We start from the raw sequence: 7965 nt of genomic DNA, 5'->3' as shown, positions 1-7965 counted from the left end.
CAAACGTGGGGTGAAATCTCTAAACCAGAAATCTCAGTAAGACAAAGGGTCCTCAAGGATCTTCCACCCCAAGCTCACTTACATGTGTAATATAAGTTCAAAAGCATTTAACAGTATAAGTTCCAAAACTATGCAGTGCAACAGATATTCATGCCATGTGTGTTAAAACTATTCTACTGGCCAGAGAAATGCAGGAATACGTCTATTACCTACAGTTAGTACAAGGAACACCGCTTGCACCTCACTCACAGCCTCACCTTATTGTATGTACCACATACTCAGGCTTACCGTGTAGGTAGAACACCATATGCATATCATAAAGGCACTCGCATATAACAACTCAACATCATTTCACAAACCAATATATCATGAAAACAACATCATGCATATAACCATACCTCCATGGGACATGGTGGAACCAACAATGGCTAAACCGAGGACACGAAAGCTTACCTTGCAAGCTAGCTATCCTAGCCAAGAGTTCACACAATCTCAAAGTCCACAAACAGCAAGATCACAATCTGTTTAGACCAATTATAAAATCAATATTTATACTCTATAAGCATACTCTAAAAGACAACGCCTTCTCTTACGTTTTACGTCTTTAGGCTCCTCACAAGCCACAAGCCCTTAATCAATTAGATTCTGCCTTAGTTAATTATTACAGAGGTTCAACATAACTCACCATGGGTCCACAAACCCATAAAAAACAATCTGTATGAACAGTATCATCATTGTCCACGAAAACCCAGAATATCCGAATATTCCTCGGGGACATATCCGGATATTTCTCGAAGACATATCCGGATATTCAGAAACCAATATCCGGATATTTCTGTCCAAATATCCGGATATTTCACGACAGACTGCAGTTCTGCATTTCGCGAGATATCCTTCCCAAAGGTGGTTCATTTCCAGCATACAAAAGCTTAATATTGTGATTTAAGGTGTGTTTAACATTAACCAACGTTAGGTTATGATCATAGGTTCATTTCATGCAGCAAGGTTCTATTTTTAACTAAGAAAACTCAAGGATAAGGGTGATGATCAAACCACCAGCTCAAAATAGAGCAAGGAGGTGCTCTTGGAGCTCTCACTTCAGCTCTTACAATCTGACTTCAAAGAGAAACGAAAATGGCACACAAGGTGGGTCCTTTCTTCACAAAGAAAGCTCCTTGAAGCTCCACAAGCCAAGGAGATGAACCCTTTCACCCCAAACTCAGAACACAGCTCTTAAACACCATCAAACCAGTGGCCAAAACTCAGAACAATGACCCTCACTCAACCCCAATGATGACTCTCACACACACCCAAGTGTTTAGGATGAAGAAACAATCAAGAAAAGGTCTCAAGGTTGAGTTTTGGTCAAGAACAAAGGAAGATGACAATGGAACATTGCAAGAGTGCACTTCAGCCGCCCAAGTCACGTAGAACAATAGGAATGTCTAGGGTTATGTGCAAATAAGTGTATTTATAGCTACTTAGGAATTAAACACACAGTATTATCGCTAATTGCTACGCTTAGGATTTTAATCCCAAATTTTGGAATCTGAACCTACTCATTTTTCTAAGATTTATCATATTTTTATATTATTTTTTGCAGCACCTTTTCGGTACGCGCTTTTCCATAGCCAGTATCAGTTCTGGCACCAGTTCTCATTATTTTAACTTGAAACTCGTTTTTACAAGTCCTATATAATATTCTAGGAATATTCATACACTTATTATAATTTTCCGGGATACTTCATCGGTACGCATTTATACCGAGTAGCAGAACCGGTATCTGCACTTTTCGTCCGAAAAGCGACTTTCAACATTCTTAATCACTTACCATAATTATTAAAGCCTCATAATAATTATTAGGGTCAATTATGGAATTATTTCCTAATTCTCACATTTAATTAATTAATTTCCTTAATTAGCGATGCGAGTTCTTACATGAAGCAGAACCGGTATCTGCACTTTTCGTTGGAAAAGTGACTTTCAACATTATTAAGCCCTTATATTAATTATTCAAGTCTTTCCATATTTATTCTACGTCAATTATGGAGTTATTTCTTAAACTCAATATTAAATTATTAAAATTCCTAATTTAACGGTGCAAGTTCTTACATTACTCTACGTGAAACTACTACTCATACACTAACCTTTAAGGGCCTGTTTCAGGCATTTAATAAGGGAGATAGGATAGGATACTTTATCCTATCATGTATGTATCAATTGTTTGATGTGTTCAACGAATAGGATAAAGTTATGCTAATATTATCATACCCAAAGCATGATAACTTATACCAAGGGGGCTTAGGTTAACATCTGGTAGGATAGGATAACAAAAATAATTTTTATTTTTTCCAACAAAATCCGAAACGTCACAAATAGTGTCATTGACCATTTACCATCAATTCCTCAAATGCATTGACACCGACACATTCTTCTCCTTGTCGTTCTTGGTGAAACCATTCGATGTCGATTTTTCGGCGGCCTAATTTCTCCCTGAGCTCCACGGCTCTTTCATTTTCTTCGTCGTCGGTGACAACATTAGGAACATGAATGACTCCTTTATGTCGTTGTTATGACACCACTAACTACAACGCTTCTTCGATGCTCCATCAGAAAGTCACAGTTGAATTAGGGTGAGAAAATAGTGTTTGATGACGGGGGAAATTTGGGTTTGTGAGAGGGTTAGGGTTTTAAACGAAGGCTTTGGAGATTTGTGTAACGCTCTGAGTGCACCCGGTGTATTAGCATTAATTATAGCATTAAGCGCAGCTAAAAATTGAATAATTAAAGTGAAATTACGAATAATTTTTTTCCTTTTTCCAAATAAATCAATTTCGTACTCATCCGTATCTAAATACTTAATTATTGAGTTTATATATGTTAGGAGTATCTTGTATTAGCATATAACCCCATAACAAGTGGCACACATAAGGGTAAAACATAATTTAAAGGTGTAGGTTGTAGCATATTTCAATGTGTTGTAGCATATATTAGCACGTTGTAGCGCGTTATAGCACTAATTTTGCTCTTGTCTAGCGCATTGGAGTGCCTAGAAGTGCGCTATAGCATACTCAACAGGTATTTTCTTCTCATGCAACGCTCTCTAGCTTGCTATAGCCTCCTCAAATTATTGCTTATTATCTTATAGTGTGTTTTAGTGCCCTCTAGCGAGCTCTAGTGTGCTAGGCTGAGTCTTTTTCTGATTTCCTAGCGCGTTATAGTGCTTTGTAATGCGCAAACTCAGAGAGAAAGTGTCTTCAGCGCGTTTTAGCACGCTCTTCATGAAAATGAATGGTTCATTTGGTGTTTTGAACTCCATTTCAAGTACTTAAACACTTCTCAATATATTTAACAACCATTTTAACATTCTTCGTGATAATAAACATCAAGGTACACATTTCATTCAAAAATCCAATGTTCTTGGCATCAAGCCATTAAATCATTACAATGTGCTTCTTACATAGATGCTAGCCATAAGTAATGAGTCAAAATATATAATTATACACATATTTCAAGTTTCATATCTCATTGTGCTCAAGATTACAAAACAAGACACCTTGGCCCTCCTTTATGACATAAGCATATACATGACCAATTTTACAACTTCTCATCATGCATAAGTCCAACACACATTCCAAAATATAATCCTACCATGTTCCTATGTCAAAATCAAAATATAAGTGCTATCAATTCCCTAAACCGGCCTCTTGCCACAGGAAGTCTCAACTTCATCACTAGGTGTACCTGAAATATAAATCCCCACATTGGGTTAGATGACAATTTCAATAAACTAAGTTCATTGAAGACTCATCCACCCTTAAATTTACTTTTATAATATACAAGTATTAAAACAAGCACAATACATTATCTCTCATCAAAGAAGCATATATATATAACACTAGAGTCATTCTATTGGCTAATTTATCAAATATAAGATTGCTCATATGGAACTTCCGAGAAAAGTCCTTATAGGCTCCTTCTCTCAGGTGTTAATCGCAATGAGTTTCTCCATGAATTTGGCGTCAAGGGAATTCCATATATCCATAATCTCCTGGCCAAGGAACCTCCTCAATCATATAATCATACAAAAGTATATTTCTCATAACAAGAAATATTACTCATTTTAATACATAATGCATATCATTCCATAAGAACCATTACTCCCCATGGAGTATAATGGAATAACAAAGGGGATTAGCCTCAAAGTCCAAGAGTTTACCTTTCAAAGCTATATTCTCTAACTACTCTTGGTCCAAGAAAGTCAATCTCAACACAATCACCAACACAACCTATTCAAAGCTAGTGTGCAGTTCCAATTAATATATACATACATCTCGAAACCAAACCACATTCATTAGTATCAACAAACTCATAAGTATAGGAACTTACCTCAAATTCCTTGAAACACTACAATGGAACCTGTAAGAACCCGCACCGTTAATTAAGGTATTTAATTAATTAATTATGCAAAATTAGGAAATGATTTCATAATTGACCCTAATAATTATTTATGAGGCTGAATAATCGTAATAAGTGATTAAGAATGCTGAAAGTCGCTTTTCGGAAGAAAAGTGCAGATACCGGTTCTGCTAGTAGGTATAAATGCGTGCCGAAAAAGTATCCCGAAAAATTAATGTAAGTGCATGATAATTACTAGAATAATATGTAGGACTTGTAAAACGAGTTTCAAGTCCAGATAATGAGAACTGGTGCTGGAAATCGGTACTGGCTTGAAAAAGCGCGTACCGGAAAAGTGCTCAGAAAATTATAAGAAAAATATGATAAATCTTAGAAAATTATGTAGTTTCAGAATCCAAAGTTTGGGATTAAAATGCTAAGTGTAGCAATTAAAGTTAATACTGTGTGTTTAAGTGGCTTGGGCTATAAATACCCTTTTAAGGGAACATAACCCTAGAAAATTGCCTCTATGCGTGAGTGTCTTGTGGTGGCTGATCAGTTTTACTCTGTGTTGGTGCTCTCTTCCCTTGTGTGAGCCTTGTGACCTTCTACCTCCATGTTACCTCTTCCTAAACACTTGGGCTTGAGGGTGTGAGTCTTGTGAGCAGAAAAGAGTCATCTTCCTGAGTTTATGAGTTGCTGTTTGTGAGGTTCTTGCTCTGAGTTGGAGAGTTTGGAGGGGAGTCATCTTGTTCTTGGTGGTTTTGAGCTCCAAGTAGCTTCCTTGGTGAGGAAAGGACTCACCTTGTTGGTCCATTTTCGTGTACCTGTAGAAATAGTACTTGGAAGGGTTGTTGGTGAGCTCTTTGGGTCATTCTTGCTGAGTTTAAGCTTGTGGTATGATCTTCAACCTTTAATCATGAGTTTAATGCTTAAAAATGGTAGCTTGATGCATGTTAAGGTTAAAAGATGATAACTTGTTGTTGGGAGAGGCTTAACACATCTAGAAATGCATGATTAGGTGTTTAAAATCAGTAAAAAGGGAACCTTTCAAGGATATCTTCACGAAAATGCAGAAACTGCATTCTGTCGTGAGATATCCGGATATCTGTCGAACTGATATCCGGATATTGGATATCCGGATAGGTGGTTTTGGGATATCCGGATATTGGATATCCGGATATGTGAATCTGTATATCCGGATATGGATAGTGAGATATCCGGATATTCTGGGATTTCGCAGAACAGCAGCTGTGCTGTGTGTACAGTAGGCTATTGGGGGGGTTTGTGGACCTTAGTTTGATGAAGTTGAACTTCTGTATTTAATGGATTAAGCCAGAATCATGGGATTAAGGGCTTGTGGCTTTGTTAGAAGCTTTAAGACTTGAAAACGTAATGAAAAGGCGTTGTCTTAATATTGTATGCTTGTGGTGCATGTTGTTGATGTATTGTTGGTCCATAACAGATTGTGAATCTGCTGTGTTTGGACTTTGAGCTGTGGACTCTTGGCTTTTGGAGTTAGCTTGCAAGGTAAGCTTTCGTGTCCTCGGTTTAGCCATGTTGTGGTTCCACATGTCCCATGGGGGTATGGTTTATGCATGCTGTGTACATGCTTTTGGATATTTGATATTTTGATTGAACTTTACATGTAATGGCTTTTAATATGCGTGTGTTGTTTAATCTTGACGGGAAGCCTGGGTATGTAGCGCCATACAAGATGGTGTACCGGGGTGAATGCAAGTGGTACTTGCACGGTGTGTAGGTGATAGACGTATACCTGCACTATCTCTGGCCAGTAGATTAGTATTGACACACATGACATGATTATCTGCTGCATTGCATTGTTTTAGAAATGATAAATGATAAACTGCTTTTGAACTTATATTGCACATGTAAGTGAGCTTGGGGTGGAAGATCCTTGAGGACTCACTGACTTACTGAGATTTCTAGATTAGAGATCTTACCCCACGTTTGGGGAATGCTTATTTCAGGATCAGGTAGTCTGAGTACTGATGCCTCAGGCGGCAGGAGGCCGGAGCTTAGCTGATTATGTTGTTTCTGCTTATATGTTAGCATGACTGGATTTGGATGCTGTTTATGTTTTCCGCTATTTATGATATGTTGTTGTTGAGACTGATGTTGGGCATGTTGCCTTATTTGAGTGAGCATGAGGATTGTCCATGACACTTTCTGTTAGTACTTGTAGTTTGGAGTTGTATAAACTGTTAGTACTTGTAGTTTGGAGTTGTATAAACTGTTAGATGGTCTGGTCTACATTGTTGTAGTTCCGTGACTAGAGCCACAATTATATTATCTATGTTATGAGGTATTTCAGTTAGCTGTTTTATTGCAATTACATACAGGTGATGTTTTATTAATTGATTATTAAGTAAGTTGGTAATGTTAATGGCATCATAATTGAAAAGAAAAAGTAATTCCGCATTTTTAATTAAGCGCAGCTTAATACGATATTATGATAACATTACCGGATATATACGGAGTGTTACAGAACCCTAACTCAAAGTTGAGTCCAATGGTGGTCTCTCTACTAATTAATCACTAGGGTCAATATTCCTACACACAACAACAAAGTTCAAGCATCAATCCTCCATACTCAAGCTTAAAACCCAAAAATCCCCAATTTCTTTATGGAAACCCTAAAACCAACTTCACCAAAATCTAACAAAATCACAATGAATCCATGGAGCTTATATTACCTCAAAGCTCCTAACTTAAGCGGAATGCGAAAATCCAAGTCCCAAGTGTGAAGAATCCTCTCACTTTCTCGTCCTAGAGGTGGTGCCCCAAAGCAAGAAAAGTAGGTTCTTCACTTTTTTTAGCTTCTTGAGAATTTAGATGGTGAAAATGGTGGAGGGTTACTTAAGAGAAGATGGTTTCATAAAGACTCAAGGGGAGGTGAGGTCTCTTGCTCTGTAATGGAGCAAATCGATCAAAGAAAAAGAGAGAGAGAGTCGTGAGATGCAAATGGGGAGGTAGAGAGAAAATTTCTTGATTTTTAGAAATATCTTCTAAGGGGAAAATACCTTTTTGCACCTAGTTCCACTTTCTTATGACAATCCTATTACTCTAGCCTATTACATTTCATTTTGGTGAGTTGGGTCCCCATACAAGGTGTCATGCACTTGATTTATTTTGGGTCTCACTTACTTCCATAATTTTACTTAAATAGCCCCCTAATTATACATTAATTTCTAGTTAATGTAATTTAATTATTTGAGTCATTATAATTTGTAGGGTTTAAAATTAAGGGGCTTAGAATGTTTTACATGGTGATTTAATTGAAATTATGGTGTGTGTGTTTTTTTTTAAACGAGACAAGGGTTAGTCTTGTTTTTCCCTTGGGGGGGTTATTGATTATGGTAGATTGAGGATGGTGAAGCTTTTAGGACTAAATCGTAGGGAGGCAGATGAACCAAGGCAAATTGCCTCAAGGTCCAATCTGACCAGTGAGTCCAGTGAAAATGGTTGGCTCATCAGGTTCTTTGATTAATTGTTCTTTTGCGAGTGGATTGTTTTTAGCTACTTGTACAAACATGATCATTTATG

The sequence above is a fragment of the Gastrolobium bilobum genome, unplaced genomic scaffold (assembly GCF_033153095.1).
Source record: "Gastrolobium bilobum isolate Gb01-03AN ecotype WA unplaced genomic scaffold, APGP_CSIRO_Gbil_v1 utg2134, whole genome shotgun sequence".
Taxonomy (NCBI): Eukaryota; Viridiplantae; Streptophyta; class Magnoliopsida; order Fabales; family Fabaceae; genus Gastrolobium; species Gastrolobium bilobum.
The sequence above is the reverse complement of the archived record's forward strand: the minus strand, read 5'-3'. Positions refer to the sequence as shown.